The following is a 14260-nucleotide window of genomic DNA, read 5'->3' on the forward strand; positions in this document are numbered from 1 at the left end:
TGGGCCTAAACAGTGTGGTAAGTCTTTAGGTGATGGCTATTGTGTCTGTTTGACCTCTTACAAATGTCTCTACAGGCAATAAAAAGAAAAAGTTTCCAATTTAAATAGCTAGAGAATAAAAACAATTTGCCAGTAATGTGAAAAAACCTACAGCACCTGGTGTTCCCATGTGGTCTCCCACCCAAGTACTAACCAGGCCCAACACTGCTTAGCTTCCAAGATCAGACGAGATTGGGTATAACAATGTGTTATGGCTGTAGGTGAGATACAGGCACTTTTTTGCCCTCTTCTACTTCTATCACCAGTTAAGCTAATAAAAAAGTTTCGTAACTGTTTTTGCTTACTGAAAAAAATCATGTGTTGGCAATGTAAAAAGACCTACAGGACATGATATTAGCAGGGGATCTTAAATTAAACTACTAAAGAGGCTCAACACTGTTTAGCTGCCAAAAGCAGTTGGAATTGGGCCTAAACAGTGTGGTAAGTCTTTAGGTGATGGCTATTGTGTATGTTTGACCTCTTCTAAATGTCTGTGCTGGCAATAAAAAGAAAAAGTTTGCAATTTAAATAGATAGAGAATAAAAACAATTTGCCAGTAATGTGAAAAAACCTACAGCACCTGGTGTTCCCATGTGGTCTCCCACCCAAGTACTAACCAGGCCCAACACTGCTTAGCTTCCAAGATCAGATGAGATTGGGCCTATCCAATGTGGTATGGCTGTAGGTGAGATACATGCACTTTTTTGCCCTCTTATACTTCTATAACCAGGTAAGCTAATAAAAAAGTTTCCTAACTGTTTTGGCTTAATGAAAAAAATCATGTTTTGGTAATGTAAAAAGACCTACAGGACATGATATTAGCAGGGGATCTTAAATGAAACTACTAAAGAGGCTCATACACTGTTTAGCTGCCAAAAGCAGTTGGAATTGGGCCTAAACAGTGTGGTAAGTCTTTAGGTGATGGCTATTGTGTCTGTTTGACCTCTTCCAAATGTCTGTACTGGCAATAAAAAGAAAAAGTTTCCAATTTAAATAGCTAGAGAATAAAAACAATTTGTCAGTAATGTGAAAAAACCTACAGCACCAGGTGTTCCCATGTGGTCTCCCACCCAAGTACTAACCAGGCCCAACACTGCTTAGTTTCCAAGATCAGACGAGATTGGGCCTATCCAATGTGGTATGGCTGTAGGTGAGATACATGCTCTTTTTTGACCTCTTCTCTTCTATCACCAGGTAAGCTAATAAAAAAGCTTCCTAACTGTTTTTGCTTACTGAAAAAAATCATGTGTTGGTAATGTAAAAAGACCTACAGGACATGATATTAGCAGGGGATCTTAAATTAAACTACTAAAGAGGCTCAACACTGTTTAGCTGCCAAAAGCAGTTGGAATTGGGCCTAAACAGTGTGGTAAGTCTTTAGGTGATGGCTATTGTGTCTGTTTGACCTCTTACAAATGTCTCTACAGGCAATAAAAAGAAAAAGTTTCCAATTTAAATAGCTAGAGAATAAAAACAATTTGCCAGTAATGTGAAAAAACCTACAGCACCTGGTGTTCCCATGTGGTCTCCCACCCAAGTACTAACCAGGCCCAACACTGCTTAGCTTCCAAGATCAGACGAGATTGGGCATATCCAATGTGGTACGGCTGTAGGTGAGATACAGGCACTTTTTTGCCCTCTTCTACTTCTATCACCAGGTAAGCTAATAAAAAAGTTTCGTAACTGTTTTTGCTTACTGAAAAAAAATCATGTGTTGGCAATGTAAAAAGACCTACAAGACATGATATTAGCAGGGGATCTTAAATTAAACTACTAAAGAGGCTCAACACTGTTTAGCTGCCAAAAGCAGTTGGAATTGGGCCTAAACAGTGTGGTAAGTCTTTAGGTGATGGCTATTGTGTCTGTTTGACCTCTTCCAAATGTCTGTACTGGCAATAAAAAGAAAAAGTTTCCAATTTAAATAGCTAGAGAATAAAAACAATTTGCCAGTAATGTGAAAAAACCTACAGCACCAGGTGTTCCCATGAGGTCTCCCACCCAAGTACTAACCAGGCCCAACACTGCTTAGCTTCCAAGATCAGACGAGATTGGGCCTATCCAATGTGGTATGGCTGTAGGTGAGATACATGCTCTTTTTTGACCTCTTCTCTTCTATCACCAGGTAAGCTAATAAAAAAGCTTCCTAACTGTTTTTGCTTACTGAAAAAAATCATGTGTTGGTAATGTAAAAAGACCTACAGGACATGATATTAGCAGGGGATCTTAAATTAAACTACTAAAGAGGCTCAACACTGTTTAGCTGCCAAAAGCAGTTGGAATTGGGCCTAAACAGTGTGGTAAGTCTTTAGGTGATGGCTATTGTGTATGTTTGACCTCTTCTAAATGTCTGTGCTGGCAATAAAAAGAAAAAGTTTCCAATTTAAATAGATAGAGAATAAAAACAATTTGCCAGTAATGTGAAAAAACCTACAGCACCTGGTGTTCCCATGTGGTCTCCCACCCAAGTACTAACCAGGCCCAACACTGCTTAGCTTCCAAGATCAGATGAGATTGGGCCTATCCAATGTGGTATGGCTGTAGGTGAGATACATGCACTTTTTTGCCCTCTTCTACTTCTATCACCAGGTAAGCTAATAAAAAAGTTTCCTAACTGTTTTGGCTTAATGAAAAAAATCATGTTTTGGTAATGTAAAAAGACCTACAGGACATGATATTAGCAGGGGATCTTAAATGAAACTACTAAAGAGGCTCATACACTGTTTAGCTGCCAAAAGCAGTTGGAATTGGGCCTAAACAGTGTGGTAAGTCTTTAGGTGATGGCTATTGTGTCTGTTTGACCTCTTCCAAATGTCTGTACTGGCAATAAAAAGAAAAAGTTTCCAATTTAAATAGCTAGAGAATAAAAACAATTTGCCAGTAATGTGAAAAAACCTACAGCACCAGGTGTTCCCATGTGGTCTCCCACCCAAGTACTAACCAGGCCCAACACTGCTTAGCTTCCAAGATCAGACGAGATTGGGCCTATCTAATGTGGTATGGCTGTAGGTGAGATACATGCTCTTTTTTGACCTCTTCTCTTCTATCACCAGGTAAGCTAATAAAAAAGCTTCCTAACTGTTTTTGCTTACTGAAAAAAATCATGTGTTGGTAATGTAAAAAGACCTACAGGACATGATATTAGCAGGGGATCTTAAATTAAACTACTAAAGAGGCTCAACACTGTTTAGCTGCCAAAAGCAGTTGGAATTGCGCCTAAACAGTGTGGTAAGTCTTTAGGTGATGGCTATTGTGTCTGTTTGACCTCTTACAAATGTCTCTACAGGCAATAAAAAGAAAAAGTTTCCAATTTAAATAGCTAGAGAATAAAAACAATTTGCCAGTAATGTGAAAAAACCTACAGCACCTGGTGTTCCCATGTGGTCTCCCACCCAAGTACTAACCAGGCCCAACACTTCTTAGCTTCCAAGATCAGACGAGATTGGGCATATCCAATGTGGTATGGCTGTAGGTGAGATACAGGCACTTTTTTGCCCTCTTCTACTTCTATCACCAGGTAAGCTAATAAAAAAGTTTCGTAACTGTTTTTGCTTACTGAAAAAAATCATGTGTTGGCAATGTAAAAAGACCTACAGGACATGATATTAGCAGGGGATCTTAAATTAAACGACTAAAGAGGCTCAACACTGTTTAGCTGCCAAAAGCAGTTGGAATTGGGCCTAAACAGTGTGGTAAGTCTTTAGGTGATGGCTATTGTGTATGTTTGACCTCTTCTAAATGTCTGTGCTGGCAATAAAAAGAAAAAGTTTCCAATTTAAATAGATAGAGAATAAAAACAATTTGCCAGTAATGTGAAAAAACCTACAGCACCTGGTGTTCCCATGTGGTCTCCCACCCAAGTACTAACCAGGCCCAACACTGCTTAGCTTCCAAGATCAGATGAGATTGGCCCTATCCAATGTGGTATGGCTGTAGGTGAGATACATGCACTTTTTTGCCCTCTTCTACTTCTATCACCAGGTAAGCTAATAAAAAAGTTTCCTAACTGTTTTGGCTTAATGAAAAAAATCATGTTTTGGTAATGTAAAAAGACCTACAGGACATGATATTAGCAGGGGATCTTAAATGAAACAACTAAAGAGGCTCATACACTGTTTAGCTGCCAAAAGCAGTTGGAATTGGGCCTAAACAGTGTGGTAAGTCTTTAGGTGATGGCTATTGTGTCTGTTTGACCTCTTCCAAATGTCTGTACTGGCAATAAAAAGAAAAAGTTTCCAATTTAAATAGCTAGAGAATAAAAACAATTTGCCAGTAATGTGAAAAAACCTACAGCACCAGGTGTTCCCATGTGGTCTCCCACCCAAGTACTAACCAGGCCCAACACTGCTTAGCTTCCAAGATCAGACGAGATTGGGCCTATCCAATGTGGTATGGCTGTAGGTGAGATACATGCTCTTTTTTGCCCTCTTCTCTTCTATCACCAGGTAAGCTAATAAAAAAGCTTCCTAACTGTTTTTGCTTACTGAAAAAAATCATGTGTTGGTAATGTAAAAAGACCTACAGGACATGATATTAGCAGGGGATCTTAAATTAAAATACTAAAGAGGCTCAACACTGTTTAGCTGCCAAAAGCAGTTGGAATTGGGCCTAAACAGTGTGGTAAGTCTTTAGGTGATGGCTATTGTGTATGTTTGACCTCTTCTAAATGTCTGTGCTGGCAATAAAAAGAAAAAGTTTCCAATTTAAATAGATAGAGAATAAAAACAATTTGCCAGTAATGTGAAAAAACCTACAGCACCAGGTGTTCCCATGTGGTCTCCCACCCAAGTACTAACCAGGCCCAACACTGCTTAGCTTCCAAGATCAGACGAGATTGGGCCTATCCAATGTGGTATGGCTGTAGGTGAGATACATGCTCTTTTTTGACCTCTTCTCTTCTATCACCAGGTAAGCTAATAAAAAAGCTTCCTAACTGTTTTTGCTTACTGAAAAAAATCATGTGTTGGTAATGTAAAAAGACCTACAGCACATGATATTAGCAGGGGATCTTAAATTAAACTACTAAAGAGGCTTAACACTGTTTAGCTGCCAAAAGCAGTTGGAATTGGGCCTAAACAGTCTTTAGGTGATGGCTATTGTGTCTGTTTGACCTCTTACAAATGTCTCTACAGGCAATAAAAAGAAAAAGTTTCCAATTTAAATAGCTAGAGAATAAAAACAATTTGCCAGTAATGTGAAAAAACCTACAGCACCTGGTGTTCCCATGTTGTCTCCCACCCAAGTACTAACCAGGCCCAACACTGCTTAGCTTCCAAGATCAGACGAGATTGGGCATATCCAATGTGGTATGGCTGTAGGTGAGATACAGGCACTTTTTTGCCCTCTTCTACTTCGATCACCAGGTAAGCTAATAAAAAAGTTTCGGAACTGTTTTTGCTTACTGAAAAAAATCATGTGTTGGCAATGTAAAAAGACCTACAGGACATGATATTAGCAGGGGATCTTAAATGAAACTACTAAAGAGGCTCATACACTGTTTAGCTGCCAAAAGCAGTTGGAATTGGGCCTAAACAGTGTGGTAAGTCTTTAGGTGATGGCTATTGTGTCTGTTTGACCTCTTCCAAATGTCTGTACTGGCAATAAAAAGAAAAAGTTTCCAATTTAAATAGCTAGAGAATAAAAACAATTTGCCAGTAATGTGAAAAAACCTACAGCAGCAGGTGTTCCCATGTGGTCTCCCACCCAAGTACTAACCAGGCCCAACACTGCTTAGCTTCCAAGATCAGACGAGATTGGGCCTATCCAATGTGGTATGGCTGTAGGTGAGATACATGCTCTTTTTTGCCCTCTTCTCTTCTATCACCAGGTAAGCTAATAAAAAAGCTTCCTAACTGTTTTTGCTTACTGAAAAAAATCATGTGTTGGTAATGTAAAAAGACCTACAGGACATGATATTAGCAGGGGATCTTAAATTAAACTACTAAAGAGGCTCAACACTGTTTAGCTGCCAAAACCAGTTGGAATTGGGCCTAAACAGTGTGGTAAGTCTTTAGGTGATGGCTATTGTGTATGTTTGACCTCTTCTAAATGTCTGTGCTGGCAATAAAAAGAAAAAGTTTCCAATTTAAATAGATAGAGAATAAAAACAATTTGCCAGTAACGTGAAAAAACCTACAGCACCTGGTGTTCCCATGTGGTCTCCCAGCCAAGTACTAACCAGGCCCAACACTGCTTAGCTTCCAAGATCAGACGAGATTGGGCCTATCCAATGTGGTATGGCTGTAGGTGAGATACATGCACTTTTTTGCCCTCTTCTACTTCTATCACCAGGTAAGCTAATAAAAAAGTTTCCTAACTGTTTTGGCTTAATGAAAAAAATCATGTTTTGGTAATGTAAAAAGACCTACAGGACATGATATTAGCAGGGGATCTTAAATGAAACAACTAAAGAGGCTCATACACTGTTTAGCTGCCAAAAGCAGTTGGAATTGGGCCTAAACAGTGTGGTAAGTCTTTAGGTGATGGCTATTGTGTCTGTTTGACCTCTTCCAAATGTCTGTACTGGCAATAAAAAGAAAAAGTTTCCAATTTAAATAGCTAGAGAATAAAAACAATTTGCCAGTAATGTGAAAAAACCTACAGCAGCAGGTGTTCCCATGTGGTCTCCCACCCAAGTACTAACCAGGCCCAACACTGCTTAGCTTCCAAGATCAGACGAGATTGGGCCTATCCAATGTGGTATGGCTGTAGGTGAGATACATGCTCTTTTTTGCCCTCTTCTCTTCTATCACCAGGTAAGCTAATAAAAAAGCTTCCTAACTGTTTTTGCTTACTGAAAAAAATCATGTGTTGGTAATGTAAAAAGACCTACAGGACATGATATTAGCAGGGGATCTTAAATTAAACTACTAAAGAGGCTCAACACTGTTTAGCTGCCAAAAGCAGTTGGAATTGGGCCTAAACAGTGTGGTAAGTCTTTAGGTGATGGCTATTGTGTCTGTTTGACCTCTTACAAATGTCTCTACAGGCAATAAAAAGAAAAAGTTTCCAATTTAAATAGCTAGAGAATAAAAACAATTTGCCAGTAATGTGAAAAAACCTACAGCACCTGGTGTTCCCATGTGGTCTCCCACCCAAGTACTAACCAGGCCCAACACTGCTTAGCTTCCAAGATCAGACGAGATTGGGCATATCCAATGTGGTATGGCTGTAGGTGAGATACAGGCACTTTTTTGCCCTCTTCTACTTCTATCACCAGGTAAGCTAATAAAAAAGTTTCGTAACTGTTTTTGCTTACTGAAAAAAATCATGTGTTGGCAATGTAAAAAGACCTACAGGACATGATATTAGCAGGGGATCTTAAATTAAACGACTAAAGAGGCTCAACACTGTTTAGCTGCCAAAAGCAGTTGGAATTGGGCCTAAACAGTGTGGTAAGTCTTTAGGTGATGGCTATTGTGTATGTTTGACCTCTTCTAAATGTCTGTGCTGGCAATAAAAAGAAAAAGTTTCCAATTTAAATAGATAGAGAATAAAAACAATTTGCCAGTAATGTGAAAAAACCTACAGCACCTGGTGTTCCCATGTGGTCTCCCACCCAAGTACTAACCAGGCCCAACACTGCTTAGCTTCCAAGATCAGATGAGATTGGCCCTATCCAATGTGGTATGGCTGTAGGTGAGATACATGCACTTTTTTGCCCTCTTCTACTTCTATCACCAGGTAAGCTAATAAAAAAGTTTCCTAACTGTTTTGGCTTAATGAAAAAAATCATGTTTTGGTAATGTAAAAAGACCTACAGGACATGATATTAGCAGGGGATCTTAAATGAAACAACTAAAGAGGCTCATACACTGTTTAGCTGCCAAAAGCAGTTGGAATTGGGCCTAAACAGTGTGGTAAGTCTTTAGGTGATGGCTATTGTGTCTGTTTGACCTCTTCCAAATGTCTGTACTGGCAATAAAAAGAAAAAGTTTCCAATTTAAATAGCTAGAGAATAAAAACAATTTGCCAGTAATGTGAAAAAACCTACAGCAGCAGGTGTTCCCATGTGGTCTCCCACCCAAGTACTAACCAGGCCCAACACTGCTTAGCTTCCAAGATCAGACGAGATTGGGCCTATCCAATGTGGTATGGCTGTAGGTGAGATACATGCTCTTTTTTGCCCTCTTCTCTTCTATCACCAGGTAAGCTAATAAAAAAGCTTCCTAACTGTTTTTGCTTACTGAAAAAAATCATGTGTTGGTAATGTAAAAAGACCTACAGGACATGATATTAGCAGGGGATCTTAAATTAAACTACTAAAGAGGCTCAACACTGTTTAGCTGCCAAAACCAGTTGGAATTGGGCCTAAACAGTGTGGTAAGTCTTTAGGTGATGGCTATTGTGTATGTTTGACCTCTTCTAAATGTCTGTGCTGGCAATAAAAAGAAAAAGTTTCCAATTTAAATAGATAGAGAATAAAAACAATTTGCCAGTAACGTGAAAAAACCTACAGCACCTGGTGTTCCCATGTGGTCTCCCAGCCAAGTACTAACCAGGCCCAACACTGCTTAGCTTCCAAGATCAGACGAGATTGGGCCTATCCAATGTGGTATGGCTGTAGGTGAGATACATGCACTTTTTTGCCCTCTTCTACTTCTATCACCAGGTAAGCTAATAAAAAAGTTTCCTAACTGTTTTGGCTTAATGAAAAAAATCATGTTTTGGTAATGTAAAAAGACCTACAGGACATGATATTAGCAGGGGATCTTAAATGAAACAACTAAAGAGGCTCATACACTGTTTAGCTGCCAAAAGCAGTTGGAATTGGGCCTAAACAGTGTGGTAAGTCTTTAGGTGATGGCTATTGTGTCTGTTTGACCTCTTCCAAATGTCTGTACTGGCAATAAAAAGAAAAAGTTTCCAATTTAAATAGCTAGAGAATAAAAACAATTTGCCAGTAATGTGAAAAAACCTACAGCAGCAGGTGTTCCCATGTGGTCTCCCACCCAAGTACTAACCAGGCCCAACACTGCTTAGCTTCCAAGATCAGATGAGATTGGGCCTATCCAATGTGGTATGGCTGTAGGTGAGATACATGCTCTTTTTTGCCCTCTTCTCTTCTATCACCAGGTAAGCTAATAAAAAAGCTTCCTAACTGTTTTTGCTTACTGAAAAAAATCATGTGTTGGTAATGTAAAAAGACCTACAGGACATGATATTAGCAGGGGATCTTAAATTAAACTACTAAAGAGGCTCAACACTGTTTAGCTGCCAAAAGCAGTTGGAATTGGGCCTAAACAGTGTGGTAAGTCTTTAGGTGATGGCTATTGTGTCTGTTTGACCTCTTACAAATGTCTCTACAGGCAATAAAAAGAAAAAGTTTCCAATTTAAATAGCTAGAGAATAAAAACAATTTGCCAGTAATGTGAAAAAACCTACAGCACCTGGTGTTCCCATGTGGTCTCCCACCCAAGTACTAACCAGGCCCAACACTGCTTAGCTTCCAAGATCAGACGAGATTGGGCATATCCAATGTGGTATGGCTGTAGGTGAGATACAGGCACTTTTTTGCCCTCTTCTACTTCTATCACCAGGTAAGCTAATAAAAAAGTTTCGTAACTGTTTTTGCTTACTGAAAAAAATCATGTGTTGGCAATGTAAAAAGACCTACAGGACATGATATTAGCAGGGGATCTTAAATTAAACGACTAAAGAGGCTCAACACTGTTTAGCTGCCAAAAGCAGTTGGAATTGGGCCTAAACAGTGTGGTAAGTCTTTATGTGATGGCTATTGTGTATGTTTGACCTCTTCTAAATGTCTGTGCTGGCAATAAAAAGAAAAAGTTTCCAATTTAAATAGATAGAGAATAAAAACAATTTGCCAGTAATGTGAAAAAACCTACAGCACCTGGTGTTCCCATGTGGTCTCCCACCCAAGTACTAACCAGGCCCAACACTGCTTAGCTTCCAAGATCAGATGAGATTGGCCCTATCCAATGTGGTATGGCTGTAGGTGAGATACATGCACTTTTTTGCCCTCTTCTACTTCTATCACCAGGTAAGCTAATAAAAAAGTTTCCTAACTGTTTTGGCTTAATGAAAAAAATCATGTTTTGGTAATGTAAAAAGACCTACAGGACATGATATTAGCAGGGGATCTTAAATGAAACAACTAAAGAGGCTCATACACTGTTTAGCTGCCAAAAGCAGTTGGAATTGGGCCTAAACAGTGTGGTAAGTCTTTAGGTGATGGCTATTGTGTCTGTTTGACCTCTTCCAAATGTCTGTACTGGCAATAAAAAGAAAAAGTTTCCAATTTAAATAGCTAGAGAATAAAAACAATTTGCCAGTAATGTGAAAAAACCTACAGCACCAGGTGTTCCCATGTGGTCTCCCACCCAAGTACTAACCAGGCCCAACACTGCTTAGCTTCCAAGATCAGACGAGATTGGGCCTATCCAATGTGGTATGGCTGTAGGTGAGATACATGCTCTTTTTTGCCCTCTTCTCTTCTATCACCAGGTAAGCTAATAAAAAAGCTTCCTAACTGTTTTTGCTTACTGAAAAAAATCATGTGTTGGTAATGTAAAAAGACCTACAGGACATGATATTAGCAGGGGATCTTAAATTAAAATACTAAAGAGGCTCAACACTGTTTAGCTGCCAAAAGCAGTTGAAATTGGGCCTAAACAGTGTGGTAAGTCTTTAGGTGATGGCTATTGTGTATGTTTGACCTCTTCTAAATGTCTGTGCTGGCAATAAAAAGAAAAAGTTTCCAATTTAAATAGATAGAGAATAAAAACAATTTGCCAGTAATGTGAAAAAACCTACAGCACCAGGTGTTCCCATGTGGTCTCCCACCCAAGTACTAACCAGGCCCAACACTGCTTAGCTTCCAAGATCAGACGAGATTGGGCCTATCCAATGTGGTATGGCTGTAGGTGAGATACATGCTCTTTTTTGACCTCTTCTCTTCTATCACCAGGTAAGCTAATAAAAAAGCTTCCTAACTGTTTTTGCTTACTGAAAAAAATCATGTGTTGGTAATGTAAAAAGACCTACAGCACATGATATTAGCAGGGGATCTTAAATTAAACTACTAAAGAGGCTTAACACTGTTTAGCTGCCAAAAGCAGTTGGAATTGGGCCTAAACAGTGTGGTAAGTCTTTAGGTGATGGCTATTGTGTCTGTTTGACCTCTTACAAATGTCTATACAGGCAATAAAAAGAAAAAGTTTCCAATTTAAATAGCTAGAGAATAAAAACAATTTGCCAGTAATGTGAAAAAACCTACAGCACCTGGTGTTCCCATGTTGTCTCCCACCCAAGTACTAACCAGGCCCAACACTGCTTAGCTTCCAAGATCAGACGAGATTGGGCATATCCAATGTGGTATGGCTGTAGGTGAAATACAGGCACTTTTTTGCCCTCTTCTACTTCTATCACCAGGTAAGCTAATAAAAAAGTTTCGTAACTGTTTTTGCTTACTGAAAAAAATCATGTGTTGGCAATGTAAAAAGACCTACAGGACATGATATTAGCAGGGGATCTTAAATTAAACTACTAAAGAGGCTCAACACTGTTTAGCTGCCAAAACCAGTTGGAATTGGGCCTAAACAGTGTGGTAAGTCTTTAGGTGATGGCTATTGTGTATGTTTGACCTCTTCTAAATGTCTGTGCTGGCAATAAAAAGAAAAAGTTTCCAATTTAAATAGATAGAGAATAAAAACAATTTGCCAGTAACGTGAAAAAACCTACAGCACCTGGTGTTCCCATGTGGTCTCCCAGCCAAGTACTAACCAGGCCCAACACTGCTTGGCTTCCAAGATCAGACGAGATTGGGCCTATCCAATGTGGTATGGCTGTAGGTGAGATACATGCACTTTTTTGCCCTCTTCTACTTCTATCACCAGGTAAGCTAATAAAAAAGTTTCCTAACTGTTTTGGCTTAATGAAAAAAATCATGTTTTGGTAATGTAAAAAGACCTACAGGACATTATATTAGCAGGGGATCTTAAATAAAACAACTAAAGAGGCTCATACACTGTTTAGCTGCCAAAAGCAGTTGGAATTGGGCCTAAACAGTGTGGTAAGTCTTTAGGTGATGGCTATTGTGTCTGTTTGACCTCTTCCAAATGTCTGTACTGGCAATAAAAAGAAAAAGTTTCCAATTTAAATAGCTAGAGAATAAAAACAATTTGCCAGTAATGTGAAAAAAACCTACAGCACCAGGTGTTCCCATGTGGTCTCCCACCCAAGTACTAACCAGGCCCAACACTGCTTAGCTTCCTTGATCAGACGAGATTGGGCCTATCCAATGTGGTATGGCTGTAGGTGAGATACAGGCACTTTTTTGCCCTCTTCTACTTCTATCACCAGGTAAGCTAATAAAAAAGTTTCGTAACTGTTTTTGCTTACTGAAAAAAATCATGTGTTGGCAATGTAAAAAGACCTACAGGACATGATATTAGCAGGGGATCTTAAATTAAACGACTAAAGAGGCTCATACACTGTTTAGCTGCCAAAAGCAGTTGGAATTGGGCCTAAACAGTGTGGTAAGTCTTTAGGTGATGGCTATTGTGTATGTTTGACCTCTTCTAAATGTCTGTGCTGGCAATAAAAAGAAAAAGTTTCCAATTTAAATAGATAGAGAATAAAAACAATTTGCCAGTAATGTGAAAAAACCTACAGCACCTGGTGTTCCCATGTGGTCTCCCACCCAAGTACTAACCAGGCCCAACACTGCTTAGCTTCCAAGATCAGACGAGATTGGGCATATCCAATGTGGTATGGCTGTAGGTGAGATACAGGCACTTTTTTGCCCTCTTCTACTTCTATCACCAGGTAAGCTAATAAAAAAGTTTCGTAACTGTTTTTGCTTACTGAAAAAAATCATGTGTTGGCAATGTAAAAAGACCTACAGGACATGATATTAGCAGGGGATCTTAAATTAAACGACTAAAGAGGCTCAACACTGTTTAGCTGCCAAAAGCAGTTGGAATTGGGCCTAAACAGTGTGGTAAGTCTTTAGGTGATGGCTATTGTGTATGTTTGACCTCTTCTAAATGTCTGTGCTGGCAATAAAAAGAAAAAGTTTCCAATTTAAATAGATAGAGAATAAAAACAATTTGCCAGTAATGTGAAAAAACCTACAGCACCTGGTGTTCCCATGTGGTCTCCCACCCAAGTACTAACCAGGCCCAACACTGCTTAGCTTCCAAGATCAGATGAGATTGGCCCTATCCAATGTGGTATGGCTGTAGGTGAGATACATGCACTTTTTTGCCCTCTTCTACTTCTATCACCAGGTAAGCTAATAAAAAAGTTTCCTAACTGTTTTGGCTTAATGAAAAAAATCATGTTTTGGTAATGTAAAAAGACCTACAGGACATGATATTAGCAGGGGATCTTAAATGAAACAACTAAAGAGGCTCATACACTGTTTAGCTGCCAAAAGCAGTTGGAATTGGGCCTAAACAGTGTGGTAAGTCTTTAGGTGATGGCTATTGTGTCTGTTTGACCTCTTCCAAATGTCTGTACTGGCAATAAAAAGAAAAAGTTTCCAATTTAAATAGCTAGAGAATAAAAACAATTTGCCAGTAATGTGAAAAAACCTACAGCACCAGGTGTTCCCATGTGGTCTCCCACCCAAGTACTAACCAGGCCCAACACTGCTTAGCTTCCAAGATCAGACGAGATTGGGCCTATCCAATGTGGTATGGCTGTAGGTGAGATACATGCTCTTTTTTGACCTCTTCTCTTCTATCACCAGGTAAGCTAATAAAAAAGTTTCGTAACTGTTTTTGCTTACTGAAAAAAATCATGTGTTGGCAATGTAAAAAGACCTACAGGACATGATATTAGCAGGGGATCTTAAATTAAACGACTAAAGAGGCTCAACACTGTTTAGCTGCCAAAAGCAGTTGGAATTGGGCCTAAACAGTGTGGTAAGTCTTTAGGTGATGGCTATTGTGTATGTTTGACCTCTTCTAAATGTCTGTGCTGGCAATAAAAAGAAAAAGTTTCCAATTTAAATAGATAGAGAATAAAAACAATTTGCCAGTAATGTGAAAAAACCTACAGCACCTGGTGTTCCCATGTGGTCTCCCACCCAAGTACTAACCAGGCCCAACACTGCTTAGCTTCCAAGATCAGATGAGATTGGGCCTATCCAATGTGGTATGGCTGTAGGTGAGATACATGCTCTTTTTTGCCCTCTTCTCTTCTATCACCAGGTAAGCTAATAAAAAAGCTTCCTAACTGTTTTTGCTTACTGAAA

General features: G+C 39.2%; 30 non-coding genes and 1 pseudogene across 30 annotated transcripts; all 31 read right to left on the reverse strand.

Annotated features, from left to right (window-relative positions):
* Positions 1-144: 144 nt before the first annotated feature.
* Positions 145-262, reverse strand: LOC146024582 (5S ribosomal RNA). The gene has a single exon (XR_014453955.1). It is a non-coding gene; the product is annotated as a 5S ribosomal RNA (ribosomal RNA).
* A 345-nt stretch (positions 263-607) lies between these two features.
* On the reverse strand, positions 608-726 carry LOC146021533 (5S ribosomal RNA). Its single transcript, XR_014451014.1, has one exon. It is a non-coding gene; the product is annotated as a 5S ribosomal RNA (ribosomal RNA).
* Positions 727-1072: 346 nt separating this feature from the next.
* LOC146022126 (5S ribosomal RNA) lies at positions 1073-1191 on the reverse strand. Its single transcript, XR_014451594.1, has one exon. It is a non-coding gene; the product is annotated as a 5S ribosomal RNA (ribosomal RNA).
* Positions 1192-1535: 344 nt separating this feature from the next.
* On the reverse strand, positions 1536-1654 carry LOC146021697 (5S ribosomal RNA). The gene has a single exon (XR_014451174.1). It is a non-coding gene; the product is annotated as a 5S ribosomal RNA (ribosomal RNA).
* A 346-nt stretch (positions 1655-2000) lies between these two features.
* On the reverse strand, positions 2001-2119 carry LOC146021709 (5S ribosomal RNA). The gene has a single exon (XR_014451186.1). It is a non-coding gene; the product is annotated as a 5S ribosomal RNA (ribosomal RNA).
* A 344-nt stretch (positions 2120-2463) lies between these two features.
* On the reverse strand, positions 2464-2582 carry LOC146021534 (5S ribosomal RNA). The gene has a single exon (XR_014451015.1). It is a non-coding gene; the product is annotated as a 5S ribosomal RNA (ribosomal RNA).
* Positions 2583-2928: 346 nt separating this feature from the next.
* Positions 2929-3047, reverse strand: LOC146023625 (5S ribosomal RNA). The gene has a single exon (XR_014453036.1). It is a non-coding gene; the product is annotated as a 5S ribosomal RNA (ribosomal RNA).
* A 344-nt stretch (positions 3048-3391) lies between these two features.
* On the reverse strand, positions 3392-3510 carry LOC146022758 (5S ribosomal RNA). Its single transcript, XR_014452199.1, has one exon. It is a non-coding gene; the product is annotated as a 5S ribosomal RNA (ribosomal RNA).
* A 345-nt stretch (positions 3511-3855) lies between these two features.
* Positions 3856-3974, reverse strand: LOC146023492 (5S ribosomal RNA). The gene has a single exon (XR_014452907.1). It is a non-coding gene; the product is annotated as a 5S ribosomal RNA (ribosomal RNA).
* Positions 3975-4320: 346 nt separating this feature from the next.
* Positions 4321-4439, reverse strand: LOC146022314 (5S ribosomal RNA). Its single transcript, XR_014451777.1, has one exon. It is a non-coding gene; the product is annotated as a 5S ribosomal RNA (ribosomal RNA).
* Positions 4440-4783: 344 nt separating this feature from the next.
* On the reverse strand, positions 4784-4902 carry LOC146022315 (5S ribosomal RNA). Its single transcript, XR_014451778.1, has one exon. It is a non-coding gene; the product is annotated as a 5S ribosomal RNA (ribosomal RNA).
* A 335-nt stretch (positions 4903-5237) lies between these two features.
* On the reverse strand, positions 5238-5356 carry LOC146023538 (5S ribosomal RNA). Its single transcript, XR_014452952.1, has one exon. It is a non-coding gene; the product is annotated as a 5S ribosomal RNA (ribosomal RNA).
* A 346-nt stretch (positions 5357-5702) lies between these two features.
* On the reverse strand, positions 5703-5821 carry LOC146024377 (5S ribosomal RNA). Its single transcript, XR_014453761.1, has one exon. It is a non-coding gene; the product is annotated as a 5S ribosomal RNA (ribosomal RNA).
* Positions 5822-6165: 344 nt separating this feature from the next.
* Positions 6166-6284, reverse strand: LOC146022801 (5S ribosomal RNA). The gene has a single exon (XR_014452241.1). It is a non-coding gene; the product is annotated as a 5S ribosomal RNA (ribosomal RNA).
* Positions 6285-6630: 346 nt separating this feature from the next.
* Positions 6631-6749, reverse strand: LOC146024378 (5S ribosomal RNA). The gene has a single exon (XR_014453762.1). It is a non-coding gene; the product is annotated as a 5S ribosomal RNA (ribosomal RNA).
* A 344-nt stretch (positions 6750-7093) lies between these two features.
* Positions 7094-7212, reverse strand: LOC146023496 (5S ribosomal RNA). The gene has a single exon (XR_014452911.1). It is a non-coding gene; the product is annotated as a 5S ribosomal RNA (ribosomal RNA).
* A 345-nt stretch (positions 7213-7557) lies between these two features.
* LOC146023493 (5S ribosomal RNA) lies at positions 7558-7676 on the reverse strand. Its single transcript, XR_014452908.1, has one exon. It is a non-coding gene; the product is annotated as a 5S ribosomal RNA (ribosomal RNA).
* A 346-nt stretch (positions 7677-8022) lies between these two features.
* On the reverse strand, positions 8023-8141 carry LOC146024379 (5S ribosomal RNA). Its single transcript, XR_014453763.1, has one exon. It is a non-coding gene; the product is annotated as a 5S ribosomal RNA (ribosomal RNA).
* A 344-nt stretch (positions 8142-8485) lies between these two features.
* On the reverse strand, positions 8486-8604 carry LOC146022802 (5S ribosomal RNA). The gene has a single exon (XR_014452243.1). It is a non-coding gene; the product is annotated as a 5S ribosomal RNA (ribosomal RNA).
* A 346-nt stretch (positions 8605-8950) lies between these two features.
* Positions 8951-9069, reverse strand: LOC146024057 (5S ribosomal RNA). Its single transcript, XR_014453453.1, has one exon. It is a non-coding gene; the product is annotated as a 5S ribosomal RNA (ribosomal RNA).
* Positions 9070-9413: 344 nt separating this feature from the next.
* LOC146023507 (5S ribosomal RNA) lies at positions 9414-9532 on the reverse strand. Its single transcript, XR_014452922.1, has one exon. It is a non-coding gene; the product is annotated as a 5S ribosomal RNA (ribosomal RNA).
* A 345-nt stretch (positions 9533-9877) lies between these two features.
* On the reverse strand, positions 9878-9996 carry LOC146023494 (5S ribosomal RNA). The gene has a single exon (XR_014452909.1). It is a non-coding gene; the product is annotated as a 5S ribosomal RNA (ribosomal RNA).
* Positions 9997-10342: 346 nt separating this feature from the next.
* Positions 10343-10461, reverse strand: LOC146022316 (5S ribosomal RNA). The gene has a single exon (XR_014451779.1). It is a non-coding gene; the product is annotated as a 5S ribosomal RNA (ribosomal RNA).
* A 344-nt stretch (positions 10462-10805) lies between these two features.
* Positions 10806-10924, reverse strand: LOC146022317 (5S ribosomal RNA). The gene has a single exon (XR_014451780.1). It is a non-coding gene; the product is annotated as a 5S ribosomal RNA (ribosomal RNA).
* Positions 10925-11268: 344 nt separating this feature from the next.
* On the reverse strand, positions 11269-11387 carry LOC146023539 (5S ribosomal RNA). Its single transcript, XR_014452953.1, has one exon. It is a non-coding gene; the product is annotated as a 5S ribosomal RNA (ribosomal RNA).
* A 345-nt stretch (positions 11388-11732) lies between these two features.
* On the reverse strand, positions 11733-11851 carry LOC146023577 (5S ribosomal RNA). The gene has a single exon (XR_014452990.1). It is a non-coding gene; the product is annotated as a 5S ribosomal RNA (ribosomal RNA).
* A 347-nt stretch (positions 11852-12198) lies between these two features.
* On the reverse strand, positions 12199-12317 carry LOC146024859 (5S ribosomal RNA; annotated as a pseudogene).
* Positions 12318-12663: 346 nt separating this feature from the next.
* Positions 12664-12782, reverse strand: LOC146023518 (5S ribosomal RNA). The gene has a single exon (XR_014452933.1). It is a non-coding gene; the product is annotated as a 5S ribosomal RNA (ribosomal RNA).
* Positions 12783-13127: 345 nt separating this feature from the next.
* Positions 13128-13246, reverse strand: LOC146023495 (5S ribosomal RNA). The gene has a single exon (XR_014452910.1). It is a non-coding gene; the product is annotated as a 5S ribosomal RNA (ribosomal RNA).
* A 346-nt stretch (positions 13247-13592) lies between these two features.
* On the reverse strand, positions 13593-13711 carry LOC146022318 (5S ribosomal RNA). The gene has a single exon (XR_014451781.1). It is a non-coding gene; the product is annotated as a 5S ribosomal RNA (ribosomal RNA).
* A 344-nt stretch (positions 13712-14055) lies between these two features.
* On the reverse strand, positions 14056-14174 carry LOC146021536 (5S ribosomal RNA). Its single transcript, XR_014451017.1, has one exon. It is a non-coding gene; the product is annotated as a 5S ribosomal RNA (ribosomal RNA).
* Positions 14175-14260: the final 86 nt, after the last annotated feature.

This window comes from Crinia signifera, chromosome 7 (genome assembly GCF_055691185.1).
Source record: "Crinia signifera chromosome 7, ASM5569118v1, whole genome shotgun sequence".
NCBI classification, from domain to species: domain Eukaryota; kingdom Metazoa; phylum Chordata; class Amphibia; order Anura; family Myobatrachidae; genus Crinia; species Crinia signifera.